This window comes from Grammomys surdaster, unplaced genomic scaffold, assembly GCF_004785775.1.
Source record: "Grammomys surdaster isolate TR1022 unplaced genomic scaffold, NIH_TR_1.0 170, whole genome shotgun sequence".
NCBI lineage: Eukaryota > Metazoa > Chordata > Mammalia > Rodentia > Muridae > Grammomys > Grammomys surdaster.
In genome coordinates, this window is record NW_021604618.1 from 19695273 (window position 1) to 19721480 (window position 26208).

At 43.0% G+C, this 26208-nt stretch overlaps 1 protein-coding gene across 2 annotated transcripts in view; it reads right to left on the reverse strand.

The window, feature by feature from the left end:
* The window catches only part of Rasgrp1 (RAS guanyl releasing protein 1), a 59027-nt gene that overhangs the window by 26306 nt on the left and 6513 nt on the right, over positions 1-26208 (reverse strand). The gene's annotated exons all lie outside the window — the stretch shown is intronic.

Sequence of the window (26208 nt, forward strand, 5' to 3'; positions counted from 1 at the left end):
TGTCATGGTGGTTGGCCCTTCCTTAGTGGCTACTGTGCTCTCTAGACTCTCAGTCTTATCTCCTAACTTATTGGACCTAAGGATGAGAAACAGTGCTTGTGGTTGGGTAGTTCTGATATGACATCTCTCAATTTCACCCTCATCTCCATAAGTAGATCTGCCTGTCTGTCTGTCCGACTGGTTGTCCATCCATCCATCCATCCATCCATCCATCCATCCATCCATCCATCCATTCATCATCTATCTATAAATATCATCTATCTATCTATCTATCTATCTATCTATCTATCTATCTATCTATCTATCTATCTATCATCTATCTATAAATATCATCTATCTATCTATCTATCTATCTATCTATCTATCTATCTATCTATCTATCTGAACTACTGTCCATCTATAGTGCCTTCTAAAATACATTGTAAAAGTGGTGATCATTTTCATTCTGTTTCAAGTTCAGTGAGTTGTAAGTACAGGACGTGGTCTCAGAAGTTCTGAATCCTCAAATGCTGATCTCAAGTCACATGTCATTGAGAAAACTCGAGTGCTTACTAGCTCTCTACAGCCCTCACTGCCTGTCTCCCCTTTACCATAGAAGATCCTGTGATCTCCTCTCTGTTTCCTTCTCTTCTTTTCTAGAGCTGCTAAGCTTATTTACCCTGGTGAGCTTGCAGTATCAACATTTTCCCTGTCGGCTTTGATGCCCACTGACATTTAACTGTGCTCCTGAGTTTTCTACGTAAACCAAAAGTAAATCGATGCTGCATTTCTGTTTTCCTCTTCTTCAAGAACTCAGGGTCACCCCTCTTTTCCTTCAGCCACTTGTCAACCGTTCCATTTCAACTTCTGTCCCCACATGTCTGTTGGATAGTTGGTTCTATAGGGTCTCTGTACTTAGCCTAGGTTGGTCTTGAACTGGAGATCTTCTTGCCTCAGCCCTCCAACTGTTGGGATTCCAAGCATGAGCCATCATAACTGGGGTAACTACTTAATTTCCAAGATGATCAATCAGCTCCACACTTCATTAGCTTTCCTGTCCTCATCTTACTTCATGATTCAGTTAGTCTTCAGTCCAACAGAAGCCACACTGATGAGTCTCCTCCCGGAAGGCTTCTCTTGGCTCCATCTCTCCACACTCTGTCACGTCTCTCTCAGGCTCCTCTTCTGTCTCCTCTCCCTCTGCTAAGCTCTTAAATGTCAGCTTGTGCTACACTTTAATCCTCCCACTTCTTTCTGCTAACATTTTTTTTTATTTTAAAACTTCTTAAATTTTAAATGAAAAAGTGAACTCTTTCCCTGGATGAACTAATCTAGGCTCTGACTAACACCCTCTCTATGTGAATATCTGCCAACTGCTGTTTTCAGCATGGAGCACAGACTTAACACGTCCAGGGGCATCATCTCCATAAAAGCCTAAGTCCAAGATAGAACTCTTGACTTCTCCTCTGGTTTATTTCTCCTCCACCCTGTCTCATCTACGAAACAGCACCACCACCCTCTGAGTTATTAAAATTAAACCTAGAATTCACTTGCAGTTCTTCACTTTCCCTGGCACCTGACCCATCAGTGAGTCTTCACTTCTTTCTAGCTTTGTTGTCTCTCTAGAGTGGCCACCGTGATGCAACAAGCTAACTGGTCAGCCTCCTTCTACTCTTCTGTACCCACAATCTCTTCACACAGCTCCCAAAGCCTGGAAAATCAGGTCATGTTCTTAGAACAATCCAAGTTACATAGTCTTTACTGTGGCTAGCAGAGCTCTATATGTCCTGGCCTCTTTGAATATGGCCTACTTCGTTTTGAAATGTTTTCCCCTTCTATATGCTTCTGCTTCCACTATAAACACTCTGAGCCTGTCGCTAGATTATGGCCTTTTTTGTTATAGCCCTCAATGTTCTCTTTCTCCCACTGGATCTGTCATAGGACATAAATCTTGTCTCATAAGAGCTCTTCCTCTGACTACCTAATGTAGCTGTTGCTTGCTTGAATGTCTTCATAGCACATATGATCTGGTTGTCCCACTGGTCTTTTAAAAATGGTTCAACTTTCTAAGTTTTCAATAGAATACAGACTTTCTTGATCCTGAGCCTTGTGCATCTCCCTACCTTCAGGGTCTGTTTTCAGAGTCCAGTCTAGTGCTAACACATGGTGGGTACTTCAAGAACATGGGCCGAATAACAACATAAACTGTGTCAAGTAGGAATCCCCCTGATGCTTTGTGTCTCTTTGCTGATTCACTTGGCTTTTGCCATTTGGTAAAAGTATTTCTATGAAACATTCATTTACCTTGATTATGGTGTGGTAAATATTCCACCCATAAATTCTTTGAAATTATATTCTGGCAAGATAGGATTGGAACTGTTTTCTGTATGTATGTTTTGTGGCCCACATAATTTCATAAAAATGCTATATAAGGATTGATTTTTAGAACATCTATGGAGCTTTGCTCATGTGCTCATAGCTTTGGCTATGTGCTGGCTGATACAGATACCTTTTCTGAGGGCCAGATCCTACAAGTCTCCCAGCTTCCTTGGACCAGTAAGCTAGTATGAGTAGGCTCTTCTCATGATGACAGGACAATGAACGCTACATGGAAATATCCAAGGCCTCCTAAACTATGCTGGGAAATGACCCACTGTCACTTGCCTCATTTTGTTGGTTAAACAGGTCGTGCTTTTGAGTCTAAAGTTGAAGGGCAGGAACTTCAAGTCATGGGAGAAGCATTAGACAGACAGAGGGAAAAATGAGTATGACAATACAAGGAAAACCATGAGAACTACAGGGAGTAACCTTGCAATGCAACATTTGACAATATGGTTTGCAACATACATGCTTTTCCTTGTAGAAGTGGTGTGTTCATATCCCTCAACACCGTGGTGAAGGGCAGGAGAAGCTACACACTATACTTGTGAGAGGCACACACTAGCATGGTCACACAAATTTACTCAGGATGGACTGCCCCTAAGACTTGCTATCCCCACATTTCCTTATGACTGGGAAACGCCTTCCTGTGGCTGCTCCCATAGGATAGCAGGGTCCTAGAAGGATCCTCAGTGAGATCATGCAAGGTCTTTGGAAGGACTCACAGATCTAAAAGGGCTAACCATGAGGATGATGAGGCAGACACTGAAAGTGTCTTCAAATATTTTATATTAAAGTTTAGATTTGTTCTGTGAGATAGCAAAAGGTAGCACCCGAGTTGATGGTCAGACATTGCAGGAAACAGACTTTGGCTTAACAGGTGGCAGAAAAGTATGGCTGATATGCACGCCCCATACTGAAAGCATTCCCATCACAGAGGACTTGGAGTCTGGAGACGATACCCAAAGAGTATGCTGGCATAGTGATTCCCGTTTACTAAAGCCCTCTGCAGACTGAGGCTGTGCTAATCATGGTAATGTGATTTCTAATTCTCAGAACAACTCAACATTGTTCATGTAGTTCACAACTTACAGGGGGAAGAAATTCAAGGGTAGAAGGGCTGGGTAATATGTCCTAGGTCAAAAAGATAATGGGATATAGAGGGAAGGATCTGGCCTAGTCTGCTTGATTCCAGAACCCTTTCCATTTCCTACATACCTGGCTGCACGCTGTGTGGCCGTCTGTCAGGCCAAGGAACTCATGTATTAAATGCGAAGCTGACTCAAGTGAGCTTTAAGAACGTGTTCGGCCCTCTGGCTCTAGGTTCTAGAAATGCTGCAAGAAAGCCTAGTTGGAGTCAATCTTCATATGGAAGAATGGCCTTTGTATTCTGAGGATTTCTAGAAGTCTCTTATTTGCCATGGTTGCTCCATCCTGATCTTGAATGTTGTCTTTAAGATGCCAGGGAATCTTGCCCAAGATTCACAAGCATCTTCACACTCCACTCCCCCCCACCCCCCCATACCCTTTCATTTACAGCTTCAGTGACACACCCACATGGTGGCTTATGAATCCCACATGCTTTCTGTGGGAGTGAGAGCTGGCGAATGGTAAGTTCAGGAGGGGATGGCTCACTCAGTAAAGGAAGGCAGGGATGTAGCGAGGGGAAGAGCAGAGAGAAGTACTTTCTCTGTATACTTAGACAGGGTGTCACCTCTTTTGCCTTCCAGGTACTCCTTTTTCAATGAGATTGGCTTAGTCTCTTGTCCCTGCCCAACCATTATCTTTCCCCCACATGACCTTTGATGACTAGATAACCTCACCAAGGGAGCATTCCCTTCCTGCCTTCATCCCACAGAACAAACACACTTCTTCAAGATGTTGGTCAGGGGGCTCAATCTACTTTCCCGGGTGCTGGATTTTATTTTGATAGTTTGTTGTAATTACTGTAAGCTGATTTAAATATTTCAATGAATAATTCTACTTTGTTTTCATCTTTAGGCTTTTAAAATGCAGAGTGTCATATGAAAAATTCTAATAAGCAAAATGTGCAATGCATAATAAAATGTGCATAATTTTCACTACCATCTGCTGCTAATTCTTAAAGGGGTTGAAACTTCAGTGGAGTGCAAGGCATCCACTCTTACCTTCTCTGCAACTTGACTCGGGGAATGATTGACATATACATCTTGGGAAATACCACAATGGAACACATCTAACCTGTGGATCTTTTGCCTGATGGAGTGAACAGAAGCTGTGTGGGTATGTGGGCTCTGGAGTCATCTGTGGAGGAGCCAACGATCCACTTTCTACCATCAGTCCCAGTACAGGCAAGCGCTGTACTTTACAGAATCACAGATTCCCAACTGTCCTTTCTCTCCATTTCTATCTAATGCGTTTTTTTCTTTTTAAAAGTATGGGTCAGTGGATGGGCATCTAGCATCTACTTGTAGCAATAAAGACACATGACTACCAAAACTGTTTTATATATGCCTTTTAAAGAGATGACAGGATTTCCAAAGGTGCCAATACATGAGAGGGCACCTGCTTAATATGTACAAGGCCCTGCCATGCATGGCACTGCAAAAACATGCTTTTATGTTATTAACCAATATTGATCATGAAATTATTTTTCAAGGAGCAATGGCCTAGGTTTCAGAAGATATTGGAAGAGATGAGGTTAAAGAGTTCTGAATCTAGCTGAAGAAGGAACCACAGTTAATAGACCAATAGTTTTAGGCACTAAATGTTAGGAAGAGGAATCACAGGGACCATGCTGAAGGGTGGAAAGGTTAGGAGAAGGGAGAGACCCACAGGGAGGGTTAAGAAAAGGAAGTGTCCTCATAGGGAGGGTTAAGGAAGGGAACAGATTCTTCAGGGAGGGTTAGGGGAAGGGAGAGACCCCTCACATCTGTGCTGGTTCAGAGAGGACCACAAGAGGTCTCTGGCAAGGTGACTTGGAACATCAAAGTCCAGCTGTATCTAAGTCACCTCAGTCACTCTGCCTTTTCAGTTTTGCTTTAGATTTAAACAAGCGTCTAGCTTCAGACAGATGCACTGCTTCCGTGTGGTCTGAATTCTGTGAGAAAACCCAGCAAAGGCTGCCTTCCACGTCCCCAAGCTTGCTAACAGGGAAGGGGTGGCTTTCCTGCGAGCCATGTCTGAGGGATAAGACGAAAATGCCACACTGCAAAGCTGACAGGAAGCGCAAAGGCACGTGACTGACACCAGAGAGAAACTATAACGCACAGTCTTTGTGTCCCCTTTGTTTTGGTTTCCATGGAAACATCTTGATGTGTGAAAGATTTTGAGAGTACCAAAGGCAGAATGTCAGAGATTGGCATATTGAGAAGGAAGACGCATGGAGGTGGAGGTGGCTTGCATAACAGGAAGTAGCAAGTGTGCTCCATCCAGGGATCCGAGAAGCCAGGACCAGAAATCCATAGGCAAGACTGAACCTGTCAAAGGAGATCAGTATCCCAGAAATGAGGGCAGACTGGATCTAGGCAGAACCTAACAGGCACACTCAGAACTCTGAACGTAAAGCAACAGTCAAATGCTGCTTCTTGACAGCAAGACAACGGCATTCTCTAATCTCTGGAAAGTACACCCAAAACTCTGGGTTTTGTGTCAGGTTCAGGGATTTTTAATGCTGATAGCGGCAACTGAGACATCAAGTGTATGTGAAGGACTGTGGTTACATAGACTTCTGTAGCTTCTACTGCCTTATCAGATTTAAACACATAATCCATGTCACCTGAATTTTTTTTAAAGGTACTCAGCCCCGCAAGACTAGAGAGAACAGTGTGGAGAAACTACATGTTGTACTTGGTGAGTGGGACCCAGGACAAGCTTGCCAGTCAGTATGGCTGCTCTCAACAGCTCTCCTAGGGACGAGGGGTTCCTGGTCTATAGCATTTGTGTGTTTCTATGATGTAATTCTTCTCATTATGGTCTATCTCAGGGAACAACATAAAGACACTGCTGGGAAGTGAAGCTTTGAAGAGATGCTGAAAGTCAGATCCAAGGACAGGCAATCCATGCAAATCTTATCATCAGACTCGTGATGCTTAAAGGGCTGATGCTTACTAGGGTCCTCTTCTAGTCTCCCTGTCTTGATTGACTCCTGGTCCCTAGGAAGACCATGGATTTAATATTAAGGATAAAAATGAAGGCAACATATCTCAGTCATGGTCATAGAGCTGGTGAATTGAATACCTAACAGGAAAGCCCTTTGATCCCCAGCATTGGGTTGTTTCCTTGGGGTAGTAAAGTGTTAGGAAAAGCCTGAACATTTTAACCATCCATCCAACACGGATATTCCCATAAGTGCCCTTGTCTTCTCCCCACACCCAGCTCCATGAAGAACAGCTACACCTATACAGACTCATCTTTCTTTGTAGAACTACAGAATATGCTCTAAAAATCCCACCCCCACAGCAATTCCAACCGTAGATCTACCCACTACTGTTTATGATCACAGGAGGTAGTTACTATTGGTACCATTTGCTTGGACCATCTAGAATGCTGACAGCCTATGAGCCAATGGCCACCGGATAAAGATGCTGGCTTGCCTAAGCTGACAGTACCCCAAATGGCCAGAATTGCTCTCTATTTCTTCAACAAACCAGGCACCAACAGACACATCTCTCTCTGGGCATGCTCTGCTTCTGACCTAGATTTTTCAGATGAGTGATTGCCATCTATAAATGTCTAACCAAGTGCATGGATTGCCGAAAGTGAGGAAGGACTTTTTATCGGCATTGCCTCTGCTGAACAAAATAGCTGGTTTCCCTAGGGGGCTGCTTGCCTGAGTCTGGACCTGTCACATCTGTGGAACCAGGGATCTGAGAAGTCACAAGGGAAGTTGTCCTTAGCAAGTGTGCAAATTGGACACAGTTCCGAGAGCGAGTGGGTGGAGTGCAAAGAACTAAAGTCTGTGCTATGGCGGAAGTGGCACAGGAGGGAGGGCCCAGTGAGCTCACTCTGGTTCAATGCGGTGACTTCAGACTCTGAGTATCACTGTTGGAAGACTGTGCCCCTTTCTACTCCCAGCACCTATCAAACAGTGGAATTACCAGGCTGATTAGTATACTGCAGTTTGATTTGGTTTAAAGGAAGCTGCCTCTGACACAGCCTCATTGGCAAACAGGCTGTGACCCATCCCACTGTAGCACCAGGAATGTACCTAGGCAGGCAAAATGCAGGAATAGGCCAGGTCCCAACTTCTCAGACAGAACTAGAGAACTGACAGAAAGTGGCTGGTGGGGGGCTGGGCAACAGTCAAGGGACTTGAAAAAGACAGAACTACAAACTGGGTGGGAAATGTGGGCCAGTACTCTCTCTCTCACTTCTCTTTTGTCTGTTAAATTCTAGATGTTTCTAACACAAAACAGATTTCATATTTGTGTGTATGTGCTTTTGAAATTATATATACATAGTCTTTATGCACACCAGAAGAGGGCATTGGATCCCATTCCAGATGTTTGTGAGCCACCATGTGGATGCTGAAAATTGAACTCAGGACCTGTGGAAGAACAGTCAGTGCTCTTAACCACTGAGCCATCTCTCCAGTCCTGCATGTGTGCTTTTTTGTTTTGATATTCTTTGTCTTATTGGGGTTTGTTTGTTTTGCTTTTTTTTTTGACAGAGAGAGAACATAAAGTTTGAGAGGGTGAGTAGAGAGGTGGGGGAAGATCTGGAAGGAGTTGATGAAAGGGAAATAATATCAAAATATATGGAAGAAAAAGGAAAATTGTAAAATAACGTGTAATTGTGTTTTTTTCTAAATTAAAAAAAAACTATGCCTTGAGGAGGGGTCTGCAGGCTAAGCAGATACTAAAAAGGGGTACTTCCCACATACCCACACAGTGAAAACATATAAGGCCCATCTGTGAGTTACTGGCTTGCCATGACCTCAGCCTTCTTCAGAAACTTTTTTTCTACATATGTAAGTTGAACCTATCAGATTGACAAGCTTAGATGAGAGATAACCTAGAGGACAGATAACGTAGCACAGAGTAGCCTTACAGCAGCCAGGTATGCTGATTTAAACTGCGAGGTACCAAATGCCATCTTACCACCTGAATGGTTCTCTAGAAAAGAGCATCATGTACATGTAAGGGAAAAGTCAATGAGCACAATCTACCCCAGTCAGAAACGACTCTGCAAGCACCCACCCTTCTTTATCAATCAATAGGATTAGGTTACATTGCATTGATTATTTACAGATACTTTGCAAACTGCCAAGCACTGTGACACATGGTAAGTGGTCCCTATTTCTCTGGCGAGCTTTAGAACATGGTTTTGTTTTCTTCAACTGCTTTTATTGCTCCTTCATTGTTCTGGACCAGGATGACAATCTTCAGAGAACACTTAACAATCTCAAGAGTATCTGCCCACTCTGATCTGTCACACCATCTGGGCCACTGACATTGTACTTGCCTTGCCCTCGAACAAGGTCTCCAGAGCAGTTAGTTCCTGGCAAGTCTTCCTAGTACTAGGTTTTACCTGCATCTTCCCATGAACCCCGCAGAACTTGAGGTGTTGGGAAGAAGGCTGCATGAAGGTGTGGACAGCTGATCTAAATGGTGGAATTGCATGGGTGAGTGGGAATCTCTTCCATAGAAAGGAAGACATTGGCCACTATTCAGTTAGTCAAGAACCCAGAGAGACTGTGGTTCACAACATTCTGAGTAATGAATCGATGTCATGTGACTGCATTATGGAAACAGCTGAAATACAAGATTGAACATCACCAAGCGTTCCCTAGCCGCACAGGTAGAGACCAGGAGAGACACTGGGTATTGTTGGAAGAGACTCAGCTCTAGTCTTTCCTTTTTGGCTTTGTGCTTTGTTGTTGTTGACAAACCTGGATTTCGTCCTGTGTTCTCATGCTGTGTCAACACAATCTTTTCATATTAGCCCTACAAAGTATCAATAAATGACGTTAATGGCATCTGGAAAAGGGACCAAAATTTGGGGACTGTGTCACTGCTCAAATTTATACAGTATGTAAGCAATAGATACGGGATTCTGTCTGGCCCTGAGGGGGTCTGACCATTTCTGAGCCCCAGTTTGCTTATTTTTACAGCTTGACAGTGCCCACTCTCAATCTCCTCAGCAGGGATGTAGTCAGGAGAGAAGGCAGACATTGGGAGGCAGGGACCCAACATCCTGGACTGAGTTCAAACCATAGGGTGCCTCTATGATCTGTAGGCCTCAAGCATATAAGTGGCCTGACAGTTGTCTTATAAGCACATAAAACCCTGACTGAACTGGTTTGGATTTGGATTTGGGTGAAAGAAAGTTTCTGTATTGTATACACAGCAGGATACTAGAGATCCTTGGGAACTGACAGGAGAGTAAATATGACCCTTTTCCTTGCCCTTGAAGAAGTCTCATCTAAAAGGCAATTCAGAATTATACTAAATATTAATAAGTTAAATCCTACAATCATAATAACAGTTATTACATAGGACAGTATTGTGCAGCCACCTTGTAGCTGTGGGACCATTGGCATGTTATTTGTACCACTCTTGAGTGTGGTCCTTCATGAAAACACGCGGTGTGTGTGCAGTCATTCAGAATTTCTGGAATGTGCATAGTACATCTAGCCACATCATCCATCATATTATATGCTCCTTTAGGGAGCAGCTTCAGACACCCTTAAGTGCTTGGCCAAAGGATGTTCTTTTGTCTTACAACCCTGACCACGAATTCAAATCCCCATGCTGTCTCACACACTAGTCATCTCATTCAGAGAGGTCACATCTCACCACCTCCATTCCTCACCTACTAATAGTAAAAATAATACCAACCACCCAGAGGCTTTGTGAGACTTGGAGGAGACAGCGGAGAAGGAGAGAGTGGCTCCTGGCCATAGCCAGGGCAGGGTGATCATGCTTCAACAGCTCAGTGAGGGTTTCATGTATTTATGTGACAACTATCAGACTACTTATATGCTTGAGACACACAGATCATGGAGAAGTCTTATGGTTTGAACTCTGTCCAGGACTTTCGGTGCTCCTTCCCAATGTCTGCTTTCTCTCCTGGCTACATCTCTGCGGAGGGGAGTGAGAGTGGGCACTGTCAAACTGTGAAAATGAGCAAACTGGGGTTCAGAAGTGGTCAGCATCCCCCTCAAGGCCAGACAGTCAGAGACAGAATCCCATGTCTTCTGCTTACAAACCATACAAGAAGAGACATTGATGAAATAGCCAATACGCCCAAAGAAGGCAATCAGGGCTTAGTGGGAAAGAGTTAATGCCTTTAGGGAGAAGGAAGTAGCTAATGATTTGTATTCCCAAGGTTTAGAGATGGGAGGGGACACAGGGCTGAGATGAGAGAGTGATGGCTTAAACACAATTCTTCAGGAGGAACTCATTGGGAAAGCAGACAGGAAGCTGTAAAGACAAAGGAACTAAGAAGAAACCTTAGTCTCTGTTAATCATCGTCAATCCACTCACATCTGGACAGAGAAGCACAGTGTCATACAGAAGAGAATCAGAATGCCTGAGATGTCCAGAAATCATCAAGGGTCCTGGAGTTTAAGGTCAATATACAACAAATGGTACCCTCAAGGAAGTCAGTTTGCAGTAATGTTCAAAAAGTCTTCCTAGGTTTTAACGTTTTGATGAGATTTCTCAAAAGTCTGAGAATATTGATACTTACACTTAAAAAAGTCACAGGCATCTGACTTGAAGAAGATAATATATTAAGAAATGTGGGGGAGCTAATGGGTCAATTCCAAGATTCTTGGGCTTGTGGTATCCTGATCAGTTGCTCAAGAGCTCCTTGGTTTGCTGCAGGGAGGTGGCTTTGAAAGTGAAATGGAGCTGTAATCAGCGTGACACAGGTCAGGGATCCAACCCCACACTGGGTACTGGAGGGCCACAAGCAGCCTCAACATGTGCTCCACAAGAATTTTCACATGCATTACCTCACTTGACCAACACAGCATTACGAGGTGAACAGGAAGCATATTTATCTAGAAAAAGCACAGACGCAAGACTGATATCCAGGATGCTTCAAAAGACATTTGTTCAGGTTGATAGGGTCCCGGGCTGTCCTAGTTATGATGTATTTTGAATATCAACTCTAGTTAAATAACAGCCCACAGTAGTAATAGCCCACCACCAAGTAGCAGAGATGGAGGAATTCCATGCTTGGAGTTAGTCAAAGGCTCTTTGTTCAAAAAGTGTGGTGATAGGTGCTGTGGGGCTGCAGGTATAATGAAGATCGTGCTGTCCCAGAAAGCTGAGTGCCAGGAGCTATTGGCAATAAAATAGTGCAGGAGACACTGGGAGGACTGCAGGGAATTACAAACAAAACACTAAGGCAGCTCAGAGGAAGGGAAAGCCAGACTTGACAAGATGAGATGGCTAGGCTTTCAGAAGGAGGGTGACAGACACTGGAATGACCCTGTAGGAGGGGTTAGGTTTGACAGAGTAATGACAGAATAAGATGTTAGTGTGTCGGGTAGTTAATCATTTCTATGTTTGGAGTTGACAGAGATAAAGGTATGTTTGGGAAAGGAAGCCCACGATGGTTGAATTAGTAAGTTTTGATATGGAAGGAGTTATGGATAGGAAAGAAGACCTCACATACTAGACATACTGTTGGCGACCTCACATACTAGACTTGTTCTTTTTCTTGGAAGCTAAACAGTCAGATGGTCCCTCCAAGCAAAACAAGCAGGAACCTGACCTAGTATTCTGTAAAAAACTGACAGTTTGAGGTCATGGCTTAATGGTAAAGTATTTGCCTAGCATGTGCCAGGCTCTGGGTTGGATCGCCAGCACTGTAAAACAAAAGAAAACAAGCCCAAACCAGACAGGCTGTGTACTTTATAATGTGAGAGCTTAGTTTCCTAGCGAGGTATTTGTTGGTTGGTTGGCTGCCTGGTGTGAGTGTGGTATCTGGAGGCCAGAGACAGACATCAGGAGACTTCAGTTGGGAGATGAGGTCTCTCACTCAACCTGGAGCTTAGCAATCACACTAGGTTAGCTGGCCAATGAGCCCAGGGATCCCCCGTTTCCATCTCCCAATTGCTGACATCACAGGCTTTCACTGCCGCAGCTGGAATTTTAAACCCAGGTCCTTATGCTTGCGTTGCTAGCACCTCACCAACTGAAACATTGCTTTAGGTTGAGACAAGCCATGTAAAAAGAATCCAGACATCATCAATTTCTGTATGTAGACCTTCCCTGGACTGCATAGCCCCTGAGAAGATGGGCACCATCGGAGGCTGGAGAGCCTGTAAGCATCCCTGTGTGTATGTACTGTCCTAAGTAGGGAAACAATGGATGGCTTTTGCTGAATTAGCTAATATTGTTACTTGAAGGCTCAGTCGCTTGAAATTGTGGTTCTGGGTCTCTTGGTGTTCATATCTTTCTGTGCCTCGAAGCTTGGCCTTTACAAGATGAGGAGGCATAATGGATATATATTAAAGGCTACAGAAAAGTAAAAGACCTAGAGCTCTCCACATCCATCATCTGGAGCTAGTGTTGCTGCTAGTTATTTGCTAGTGGATGAAATTCGTACCAATGAAGGTGTAAGAAGGCAGCAAAGGTGGAGCTTAGAGTTGCCAAAGCTCTGGCTTGACCTACCTGGCAAAGTGGTGTCAACGTGGTTATTTCCTTTTTAGTTGTTTGGGAAGTACCACCTCTATGCCTAATCCACACAAAATGACATAGGTCTCATGGTAAGTCCCAGTAGATGGATAGTACCATGGTCCCCAACTTGATACATTTCTCCCCTTCTTCTACCTTCCAACACTAAAATACCTGCTCACCTGTGTGAACTGAAGGAAAGATGTGTCTATGATAAGGTTTCAGAGACTGAAATGCTTTGGAAAAATACACAAGCGCAATGAAAACTGGTTAAAAAAAATAAAGAAACATCCGTAATAGGTAGCAATCGGGATTTCAGTGGGTGAATCTACTTTTCTAGTGAGAAAGTAATGATAATATTCTGTAGACTATTACTCAACCACCATATCAAGATACCCCTTGAGCTGCCTAGTTTTATGTCAGTTTGACATAAGCCTAGAGTCATCAGAGAGGAGGGAGCTTCAATTGAGAAGGCATTTCCATAAGATCTGGTTGTAGGCAAGCCTCTAGTATTTTCTCTTAATTGTTGGGGTAGGCCTAAGCTATTGTGGGTGGTGCCACCCCTGGGCTGGTGGTCCTGGGTTCTATAAGAAAACAGGCTGAGCAAACCATGAGGAGCAAGTCAGTAAGCAGCACTCCTCCATGGCTTCTGCATCAGCTCTTGCCTCCAGGTTCCTGCCCTTATTGATTTTGATGGTAAACTATTATACAGAGGAACTGTGAGTGAAATAAACCCTTTCCTCCTCAACTTGCTTTTGGTCATGGTGTTTCATCACAGCAATAGTAACCCTAACTAAGACACCCAGGGACAAATCATAGACTTTGTAATTTTGAGAGTTGAGTCCTACAGGAGGGATGTGAAGATTAGTCAATTTCAGTTGGGCTAATCTGGACTATGTCACCCAGGCCTTATCCTTGGGTAGGTCTACATACTACTAAATGGCTCCACAAAGATTGATACCCACAGCTTCAGACATCAGTGGAATAGACAGATGTTAAGTGTTTAAGTGGGTGATTTTTAAGCAATGTTGCAGACCCCGTGCTGTGACCTGGCCAGCTCTAATTGGAAAAACATACTAGGAAATGCATCAGAAATCAATTTAGTGAGAATCAGAGAGCTGGGGTAGAAAGCAACTCACCAGCCTGGGGCAAGAGCAGGGTGAGGAAATGAATCTCAGTGGTTGAGACACAGTTGCCTAGCATGTATGTACAAGGGCCTGGGTTCGATCCCCAGAACCAAATGAATACAACCCCAAAGGTAATTAATCTGGGCCACAGGGAGAGTCCTATTGCATGTTAACATGATCAAAATGTTCCTGTCACAGGTGTATATTACTAAAAGCCTTCTCACATTGTGAAGCTTGTGTATTCATTTCTTCAACAATATCTATTAAGTAAAACTTTTGATTTCTACAATGTTCAATTTGTTAAATATATCATTCCTGTCTAGAAATACCTTCTTAAATCTTATATGAATATTAACCTCTATTTCTTCCTAGGAGCCTTATTGTAATCAAATATGTTGGATCATCTCAAGTTATTTTTCATGTGTGACATACTTTACGAACATATGTATGTATGTATGTATGTATGTATGTATGTATGTATGTATGTATATGTGTGTGTGTGTGTGTGTGTGTGTGTGTGTGATTTGTTACATCACCATTTGTGGAAAGAACACCCATTCTCATTGACTTGCTTTGGTGTTTTCATGGAAGAGCAATTGACCGCGTGTACATTTATCCTGCTATCTGTCCCTCTGGTTTAGTTGTTTTGTGCCTGCTCATCTTAATTAAAGTGCAGCTTCACAGTAAGTCCCGAGAACAGGTAGTATAATGTTTCCCAACTTTATCTCCAGCTATCTTGAGTCCTTTCATGTCCTGTGAGCCCTGGTTACATCACCTGAAATTCAAGTTGATGTTGCCCAGTCTTTTCCTTTTGAAATGATGACCTGCCTTTGACTTAACTGATGTTTCCTTTCTTCAGCATTCAATGTAGAATTAAACCCATGTAGGGAGTTCTTCTTTTTGATACTCTTTATTTTTCAGTTCAAGACTTTTCCTTTGGCTCCTTTTGTTTCTGCTTCTGTTGAAATCCCCCATCTGTGCATCTTTGAATTCTCCAACATATTTTTAAGAACTGTTTAAAATTCTCAGTCTGCTATTTCCAACACCGTGCTATCTCTGAGTTCACTTTTATCGACCTTTTACTTTTCCAGCTGCTGGTCATGTTATCCCACTTTATTTAGTAGTTTAGTTTAAAATAACTGAGCCTTTCTCACTTCCATCCTTGTCCCCCTTCCCCTTCTCTGTCTGTCTGTCTGTCTGTCTGTCTGTCTGTGTCTGTCTGTCTGCCTGCCTGCCTGCCTCAAACTTATGGCAATCCTTCTGTCTTAGTGTCTCCAGTTCTGGGACTATAACCATGAACCACCACATCTGGCTCTATGCTATATAACATGCCTTATAACTTCTTATCACATGCCTAACAAAGTGGACATAATATGAGAATCAGGCCTATGCTCTTGTACGTAGCATTACATTTACTGGAGTCTAGGACTGATCTCGTCAAGGCTCGGATGTAGGTTTTGGTGAGAGTGAGTGAAGAATAGCCCAATTCCATTCTTCATGTCCCACTTGTGAGCCCAAAGTGCTGTCTTTCCACTCTCAGGCCAGAAGTGCAGTTCTCTTATCAGCCATTAGGCCTCATTGATTCACATAGCTGCTGTATTATTTTTCAAGTCGATAGGAAGGTGAGGAGCTTACTAAGGGGAGGAACTGGAGTGGTATCATACTGGTTAAGAGTAGTGGCTGCTCTGGTAGAGGACTTGGGTTCAGTTCCCAGCACCCACATGGCAGCTCACAACCACCTGTAACCACAGTTCCAGGAGATGGACACCCTCTTCTAGCCTCGGCAGGCAGGCAGGCAGGCAGGCAGGCAGGCAGGAGTGTAGGTGTGTAGCAGGAGTGTAGGTGTGTAGGTGAATTGTATATGTGTGTGTGTATGTACATGCATGCATGACACACACATAAATAAAAAATAAAACATTTTAAAATAGATTTAAAAATAAAAAAAATTAAAAAGAGATGAACAACATAAAATCACCATAGTTCAACACTGGCATTGGACCTCAGAGTTCTTTATCTGGGACAGAGACTCCTGTAGCATGGGAAGTTTTCTACCAATGAACATTCAGCGTCTTTTAGCTTTCTGAGAAGACACTTAATGACCCTCTGTGCATGCTGCATGGGTTGTGAATGTCTTATGGAAGCATTCAGAGCCACATCTACACACACTCATGACTCTACTATACTCATTAAACACTACTACTCACTAGCTGAGTCCATCTGAGTCGCTGTATCTACCCACAAGGACTGGGCATTAAGCTTTTGACTGTAGCAGAGTCTGCAACTGTGTACCTGCCAACCCTCTGGCTTTACCATCATAGTTTGTACACATCCAACTTCTACCTAACAATTGTCTTTGGCTCTTTCCCACCCTTGCCTCTGTGAAAGACTGTATGTATATGCTGGAAATTTAATACTAAATTAATACTTAAATTTAATTCTGAAATTTTATAGAGGCATCCCCTAAGCATCAACTGGAGGACGTGGTGCATAATATGTTTCTCTTGGATGGGTGCTACTGAGGCATCTTCTACCTTGGCTTCCAGAACAGACTTTCACTTGTTGATGCAGTGTAAAGAGCAGCCCTCTCTGCCCACACCAGCTTTCCCCAGGCCTATCTTCTAAAGCACACTGCTTGTGTTCAAACCTTCGTCTCAGTATCTACTTCTGGGGTAGCTCAAACCAAGGCAAACTTAGTTTCATCTAGCCTAGAACAACCTTTACAGCTTTTCATCACTCATGACCGTTTTTGCAGATGAGACCAAGTATAGTAAAACGTTTTGTCATGGGCAGCATTTGGTAAATAGCAGTCGGGATTCGTGTCCCAAACCCACAGAACCATGTGGCCTTCCGTGGCCTTCTGCTGTGGGTCTGCTCTCTGCTCGCTGTGCATTTCCATCACCCAGACAGAGTGTGTGTGGTGGAGGAGGAAGTACTGCATTCTCTCACTTCCTTAAACAAACAAACAAACAAACAACAACAACAAAAAATCCAAACCAGAAAAAAGTCTCCAGTGGGAAAAGTACATATTAAAGTCTATAGTTTCTTTTCTCTTTGAATACCCAGAAATTCATCATCTGAGTGTGGACAAGCAGATATGACACGGGATGCTTAGTACAGGGTATAGATCAGTTATTTTTATGGTGTGTAACCAAACTATCTCCTTGTCAGTCTTTCCTATCCCCTCTTTATACTAAATGTTATTAATGTTCACCAATTACATAATATGTTTTCTTTTGAAAATTTCATACCATAATGTATAAAACATGTATATAACATACTATGGTCATACTCAGCCTTAGCTTTCCTTTTCTTGTTCCCATTCTTCCTCTTTCCAAATAGTGTCCTGATCTCGATCTCCTCCTCCTCCCCCTACTTTCCTCTTCCTCCTTCCCTCTTCTCTTCCTCTTCCTCCTCTTCTTCCTTCTTCTCTTCCTCCTCCTCCTCCTCCTCCCCCTACTTTCCTCTTCCTCCTTCCCTCTTCTCTTCCTCTTCCTCTTTCTCCTCTTCTTCCTTCTCCTCCTCTTCCTCTTCCTCCTCCTCCTCCTCCTCCTCTTCTTCCTCCTCCTCCTCCTCCTCCTCCTCCTCCTTCTCTTCCTCCTTCTCTTTTTGAGGCAGGGCCTCACTGTAGCTCTGCCTGGCCTGGAACTCACTATGTAGCTCGGGATGGCCCACAGCTCTGAGACATCTGCCTGCCTCTGCTTCCAGGTGTTAAAATTAAAGGTGGGCACCACTCCACACCACTCCTGTTTTTCTTTTCATGCTGAGTACACAATAATGATGAACAGAGGTTGTAACAGATGGAGGTGGATACAAGGAGGACTGATTTGATCAGTATATAGTGTGTATATGCATGTATGTATGGAATTGTCATACTAATACCATTAATATATAATAATGTTAGTAAAAATTAAAAATAAAAGACTGAAAATATATGAACAAAGCAATTGTGATTTCTTAATGTCAAACTAAGTATCCAAAATTCAATATATGTAATATATTGTAATATATACATATATTTATTAAATGTGAGCCTATGTGCATACATACAGACTTACATCAGGATTGATCTTTTTCAATCTAGAGTTGCTTTCTTCATATTTTGTCCTGTGACACTATGAAGGTACACTTCCTCAGTTAGCTAAGTCTACCTGTGGTTGGTGACAAGGTAATAGGATAATAGGACTCTAAGTCATTGGGCATGGAGGAAGGGAGTGAAGACTACAGGCACAATAAGTAAGGGGACTGAGTTCATAGAGTAGAGCCAACTCACAAGTTACCACAGAGACTGAGCACTCCTCCTTAGCAGGAACTGAAGATAGATGGGTAGCCAGCAGTGTGGGTCCTGTGGCTGACCTCTGGAAAGCATTGTATTAGACACTGACTGCTTTATTGTGTAGCCAGAGTTGCCCAGGACTGGAGGTAAATGCTGAAATTCTTGGATGAAGTAAAGTTGGACTCCAAGGTGAGAAAGAAGGGAAGGAAGTATGGAAACGTCCCTATGCTCACACAGGAACCAAGTGAATGCAGAATTAGCCAACTGCTCAGCAGATTTAAGGGTGCTCTGTAGGGTGTGACTGCATGTTAACAAGTTATGCTCACATATGATAATTAGGGGACACCTGTTTCCCCTGAGTGCTTCAGTTCCTCTTTAAAATGAGGCTGTTCTAAAGATTATACAAATGTTCAGTTCGACAGATCACTGAGAGGAGACGGAATAACTCTCTGCTCTTCTACTTGGGAATTCTCACTTTTTTGCACGAGTCTTCAGATGTCTAGCCTCAACGGCCATCTTGCTCCTATGAATCCATGTTCTCCTTCAGGATAAAAATAGCAGTCTCTGCCCTATCTTCCTCCTGGAGTACCTATATTCTTCTTATTTCAATTGATCACTGTGTGGCCCCTGTTCAGGCTCCATCCTGGCAGCTGTTTCTGCCAAATGGTACAACCGTCTAGCAAGATGCCAGTGATTTTCCCAGAGCCCCAATCTGTTCTGCACTAAAAAGTCAACAGCACAGCCTTCTCAGCTATTCCCCACCACCTCACAATTGCTGCCGAAGAAGCTGGACTGAGCAGACTTCAGTTGCTTCTAGACTTTGCTGTAAATCCCACCCTGCTGCTCCTTAAGACTCCTTTAGGAAGTTGTAATGAAGGCAAGAGATTTTATTCTTTGTTTCTGACAGTAAACCTTTAACCTACTTTCACCACACATAATGAAGAAGAAAGCTCGACTCTCGGATTTTCAGTTTAAGTATTTCTCCCTTTCATTTATTCTACCTGTAATCAGAACTGGTCTATTAATTAATTAGCATATAGAATTGGAAAAATAAGTACTCTTCTTTTCTGGAAACGTCTTTAATTCCTCATCAGCACCATTTTGGTTGCCAAGCAACCCTCAATTTTATGTTCCATATTTGATGGAATTATGCCAGCATTAATTTTTTAGGATCAATTTTAGAATAGAGTAGAAACCTTGTATGCTAGCATGCTTCTTAGCAAGTACTAATGTTCATCGTAGGATCATAATTGGTTAAAATGTGAATATTGAACACACAGACGTATGGAGACTATCGTTAAATATGCAATAGGTTCAAAGTATCTGCATACATCTGTAGGAGAAGGCCAAGACAAACCCAAGAATGTTTATAGGTTAATATACAGGTTTGTGGGGGGTAGGACACAGGGCTGTAATTTTTTTCCTTTTTAAAATTTTTTAATGATTTTTAATTTTGTTTTACATGCATTTGTGTTTTAACTACATATATCTTTGTGTGAGGGTGTCAGATTCATTGGAACTGGAATTATAGATAGTTGTGAGCCACCATGTAGGTGCTGGGATTGAACCAGGATCCTCTGGAAGAACAGCCAGTGCTCTTAACCTCTGAGCCATTTCTCCAGCCCTTATGTTTTTCTTTTTTAAACTGTATTTATGAAGTTTCCCAGAGTGAAGAGAATGGTTTTTAAAAGTTACTAAAATTTTTTAAAAATATAAATTTTGAGTTTTAGTTAAATCTTTGTAGGTATAGAAACATAAGAATGTGAATTAAATAAATATATATAATATTAACATAAACTCTGTACTATTCATAATAATTATTCAAATGATGGTTGTTAGTAAAATAATACTTTGAATATTTAAATAGATTAGCTAAGTACTGTTAATCTTTTATGTATCTCATCACAAAAAGGCCTACTTAGGAACAATATATGCTCAGTCTACAGAAATAATTTAGAAAAATGAGATTTAAAAGTGGTTGTGATTTTTAGTCTTCTAAGGTTATTGGTTCTATAAACAGTTAAAAGCACTTTATACATTAGCTCTGAAGGGCTTCCTTCAAGCTCACATTCAATATCATATTTGAGATCATGTTATTTCTTCTTCCAGACATTGCTTGGTTTCAGAACTGATTTTAACATTCTGTGACAGAATCAGGGAAACCAGGATTCTGAGTGCCAGAATGACCTGGGCACAGTAGTCTGGTGTGTAGCCCGAACCAGACTGGCCTTAAGCCAATCCCAGAAATAAAGCCAAAGGCTCTCTCTCCTCCAGCAGTAACTTGCAAACTTTGCTGATCATTCCCAAGATCAGTATTAGAATAATTTTGATTTTTATTAAAATGACAGGAAGATATTCCCCAAGTGGTTGGAATACAGATTTTAAGTTTAGAATTAATAAAGGACTAACAAGCTAAGACAAATTTAGCTACATAAAAGCACAAAAATTTCTACATATTGTAATAGTAAAGTTAATGAAGGGATGAAAATAGGAGAAAAGTCATCAGCAAATGCTATCCTAGAAATCAACAGGCCCAAACCTCCAGCAATAGAGAGCATCACATAGCAGATAACAAACAGGTATGAAGAGACTGTTCATGATGAGGAACACAGCTATATACAAACTCATTAAAAAAAAACAAAACCCAAGCCTACTTAGCAAAGCTCGTGTGTTCATTCCACTGATGCTGTCAGCACGTAGTGGGAATAAAGGCAAATCAGCAATGTAGATGGAGCCTCAAACAGACAGAGATGGGTCGTAACATGTGCAGGTCAGAAGTATAAGAAATTGAGAAAATAAGAAAGGCTTAATCCTGAAGACTGTGTAGAGGTGAGTTAAGGGAAACAAACCACATATAAGTAATAAGTTCAATTGCAAATGAAAATCTCTTGGATTTATCTTTGTCTTTAAGAAAATCCCAGCTTTGCTGACGTGTGATTTCTTCATCTTGTCTTGTCTTGACCACATGGAGAGTTGGTTACTTAAGGTATAAAAGAACCAAAAACCACATCAGCCTTATTCCTAACTGAGTGATACAGAACAAGATTGTCAGGTTTGAGGGTCCCTACCCTCTAGACACTGCTCTGAAGCACCCTGGGTTTGGTACTGATGATGGTGGTATGCTGGTAAGCATTTAACCTCGAGCTCTTTAGGGTTGGGTTTGAGGAGGCTGTGCTGGCAGTAATGTTGCTTATTCCTAAGGTGTGACTACACCAGCAGTGCCAAGCTCCCAGCCTGCCTTGCTGCAGATGGACCAGTGGAGGCACTGCACTGCGCTGCACTGCAGCAAAAGCCTCTGTAGTGTTCTCACCATATAGACAAGATGGACACGCCCTCCAAAGCACGCAGAACAGCAAATATGATCACACATTAGAAAGTGACCAATTTCCAATGCTTGTCCTCTACCAACTTATTCAGCACAATGCACATAACAGAATCTTTAATGGTGGCTATATTTAACAACTGGCTTACACAATTAGACAAACTGGAATGGTTTAGATCTTGTGTGCTGGATAATCATCCAGTATGCCACAGCCGGCAGATAATCTCCCTCCACTCTCACCCACACACTTCCATATCCATAAAAAAGAAAATAAATTACAGATCGATCTCATCCTTGACTTCTCCAGCACTTGACAATATACCCATCATCATCCATTCTTAGGCTTCTCATACTCATGATTGGCCATGTGGTTTATAAGATCCAATAGGTATGAAAAGATGCCCCCTTTCAACATTATAGTTGACTATTAAGGATGTCAAGGTTGTGATGGCATTGAAGTTGTATCAACAAACTTGGCTCAGTCTATGCGGTATTATTATTTCTCCAGTTTTTCCTCGGTGTTCCCCAGGGCAGGAAGCCCAGCTTGGTTGTAGCCCAAACTCCAGTACTTAGCTTCAGCAAGTGCTTCAGGCAAGAGGCAACAATTAGAGGGCCAGGAGGTGAGTTTGCCTCTAAGATGCCCTTCTAGGAGGCTGTCAGAGGGCCAGTCACTGTTCTGTCAACAGAACAGACTGCTTTTAAATTTCTATTGTTTCCCAATGAAAGCCTTAAAAAAATGTATTGGCAGATGGGTTCATTTGGCTGGTTGTTGAAGGGAAATTTGCGTTTCTCTAGCTCCTCCCAGCTCAGCCTCCTCTGGAAGGCCTGTGAGTCCTGGAGGCTGGCTGGAGAAGACAATGGAGAGCTTACTGTAGCATCGGAAATGGGTCTGAACATCCCCAAAATGGCAAATGTAAGCCTGAAGAAAAGTCAGAGAGAGAGAGAGAGAGAGAGAGAGAGAGAGAGACAGAGAGACAGAGAGACAGAGAGAGAGACAGAGAGAGACAGAGAGAGAGACAGAGAGAGACAGAGAGAGAGACAGAGAGAGAGACAGAGAGAGAGAGGCACGGAACAAAGCCGTGGGCACCACATCTACTTTCTGTGAGTACTCCAACCCCTCGCCCCCGCCCTGACTGTAAGGCTCACAGGTTGATAGCTTGTTGATAGCTTGTGCTGGGATTTCCAACATGCTCCCAGGAAGAGCATCTCTAATTAAACCCTGCTGGACCACTTTCATGCTCCCACAAGGCTGGTTTCCCTGAGAGCTTTACGGGTTTGTAAATTGGAAAACCTACTTGCTCCCTTATTTCTCAGAGGTGTTTGTTGTTTGTGTCTTCCTAGAAAGCCTGAGACCATGTTCTGGGACATCCAAGGAGCAAGTGAGCTCCAGGGAAGTGTTGCTCAGTATCAGCTCATGAGGGACTGCATGTCTGTATACTCACACAGAATGAGACTCTATTGTAGCAGAGAGAACACAAGCCTCAGAGAGCAGAAGTGAGCTTTGGTCCCAGCAGCTGGCCCAGTAATGAGCTAGACCACGAACGTTACTTTCCTTCTCCTGAATCCCAGTTCCCTATCAGCTAAGAGAGGGAACTAATAAGGCACACTGCTGTGTGAAAGCCCAGCAGGGTCAGGTCAGGGAAAGGCCCAGTCCCCCACTGCGCCCTTGGTCCATAAGCACTCAGCAGATCCTCTGTCTTTCAGTCAGCTGTAAGAGTCATTTCTCTGGGTCTACCTACTGAAGAAAAGTATCCAGAATTCCTGAGAAATTGCAGGTCTTACACATCATTGTTTCAAGGACTGATTTTGTCCCAGTACACAGGGAGGGCTCCTGGAGATAATGCTACACAGGAAAGTTTGAGGTGGAGAGGGTTAAACCATCTCTTTCCTCAGACCCAAGGGTCACCAGAACTCACACACATGAGAGGGAAGACATTCCAGGGGCACTGGCTGATAGCAGTCCAGCAGAGACACAGTAAAGAGCTCTTTAGCATAAGTGGCACACTGACCAAAGAATGTCAATTCTCTCCACAGGGCTAGGAACAGCCATGCTGGGCACTTGTGACACCCCCAGGTGTTTAGGAAAGGATGCCCCAATGACTGTTGTTGTTTTCTATGAGAAACCTTGTAAACCTGGGGAATTCCACTGAGGAGGCTTCAGAGACAGCTGAGGCCTACACATAGGGGTTGTTATCAGCAGTAGGTAAGGCTTTATATATGTGACTTTGTATACATGGCTTGGTGCTTGCAGTTGACAGTGTTAAGTATCCATCAGTGTCATAGAGCATGGTGTGGGTGCCTGTCTCCTATACACCTTGCCTCAGTGTGCAGAGTTAAAGCTGCAGAGATGAGGAATATCCAACTTCCTTTCGCTGTGGAGGGGACCATAGTTCCAGCAAGCATGCATTTGTCTCTCTCAGCCCCATTTTTAAAGACAGGTATAGTGTTTTATCTGTAATTCATTAAGGTCTATAAAGAGTTTAGCATTCAGCTAGATCACAGTACAGAAACTTTTGTTACTAGTTGTAAGGTCTTCCTAGATTGGGAAACATTAGTACAATGCACACACATGGAAATTTACATATATGTTTGACTCAAGAATTAATTTCAGCCAGAGAACTGGTGGTATAACCATGAAGTCTGGCTATTTCTTGCACTGAATGGAATGTGGTTTCTAACTGAGGGAGACCAGGCCTGCAGACTAGCAAGCACAGGTTGCGGGCCTACCTTGTGCAACACGAAATCTCTTCTGAGAATATGAGGCCTATCTTGGGGAGTGAGCCACATCTACAGCAGCTCAGGGTACAAATGGCTTCTGGGGGCAGAGGTAGAAGAAAAAGGCAGCATGTTTTCTATTTAGATGGTGGGTACAAGGTGTGTTGTTTCAGATCTCAGATGCCCCACTTTTTTTTCTTGTTCATCCAATGGAGATAATAATACTTGACCTACTTCAGGATTGTTTTGAATATAAAAGAAAAATAAATACATACGGAAAACCAAGAAAAAAAATAACGTCCCATATAATACAAGCCACTCGGATACACTGTCATTGTCCCCAACATCCAGATCTGGACACAGAGGAACTGCTTGCAAGCATGCTCTCTGGGGCACACGTGCACCTGTTCCCTGATGCTATCAGAGGTTTCTCTCACACGGAAAGGAGACATGAAAGGACTTTGTAAATTGGGGTATTTGATTTTTCCACTTGGCCCCAATGCTGGTAGCCCTCTTGCAAAGTGAGAAAGAAGTGAAGAGCCTAAGTACTTCTCATAGGCCTTTAGCCTCTGTAACAGATGAGGTGCTTCACCTGCTCTGATCATCTTGCTTGGACCGGGTTAACCAGCAGCCACACTCGGGATCTGGAGCATGTCCTCTGATTAAAACAGAAGGCGGGAATGGACTGGTGCAGTGGTAAAGCAATGGAAGGGAGGCTTGGTGTTTGTAATCACAGATCTGTAACCTTCTGATACTGGGAGGCTTGCTGGGGGCCTTCCACAGTACCTTCATGTGCATCTGTATCCTTCAGGGCTTTGTATTCTAGCCTTCCAAGAGAACAGTTGCCGGAAGAGATGGACAGATGACACTTAATAATGCTCAAGAGACAGCTTTCAGTAAACAAGTCTCAATGCCCATGAGGTTTTAAACAGTAATTAGATTATCCCTTAGGTGTACCTGAGACATGAATAAAATCTCAGTTTCCAGAAAAATCTACCTACCGTTTCTCTCTTCAGGTGAATTGTCTTCCCTTTCCAGGACAACAGTCAGACTCTCTGTGACCACTGACATTGTCTGTTTACTCTGTCCAGCAGGAGTCACCACCTGAGGCTGTTAAGCACTCGGAAGGCTGGCTGTTGTGGCTTGAATTAAACTTTACACTTGATTTTAACTAATTAAAATGTGCATGACAATAGCCCCCGTGTTTAGGGGCTGCAGGAGCTGTGTACACAGCCTCCGTGAATTACAGCCTAGGCATCTTCATGAAGGCGAAGTGAAACGGTAGGAAAAAGTAAGGAAAGGAATTAATCTAATTGTCTTTATCTACAAACCAGCTTTTCAGGGATCAGTGCGAAGCTCCTCCCACAACAGCTAGGTCAACTGATAACAAGCAGAGGCCCACTCACAAAAGCATGCCTCTAATTCTCCCCTGGCTTTGGCTGTTTTGTGTCTTTCATGTAAACTCTGTGATGGGAAATTCTGTAACATATAATACAGAAAGCCTGGGATTTTGTCCACAGCAGGCTTATACCCCAGGGGCTGTGGGGCGGTGGCTGCTCCTTATCAGTAAGTGCCCTGATTCAAACCCTACCTAGTACAAGGAACCGGCTCCTGAACACCACACCTTCGTTTATTACCCTGTGTGTGTGTGTGTAAATGTGTGTGTGTGTGTGTGAATGTGTGTGTGTGTGTGAATGTGTGTGTGTGCTCCTGAACTGGGTATTTCACAGGTGTCATAAGTGCTAATGAAACAGGTCACTGTGACTTTTCTTGGGTGCCACCAGTGCTGGGTCAGGCATA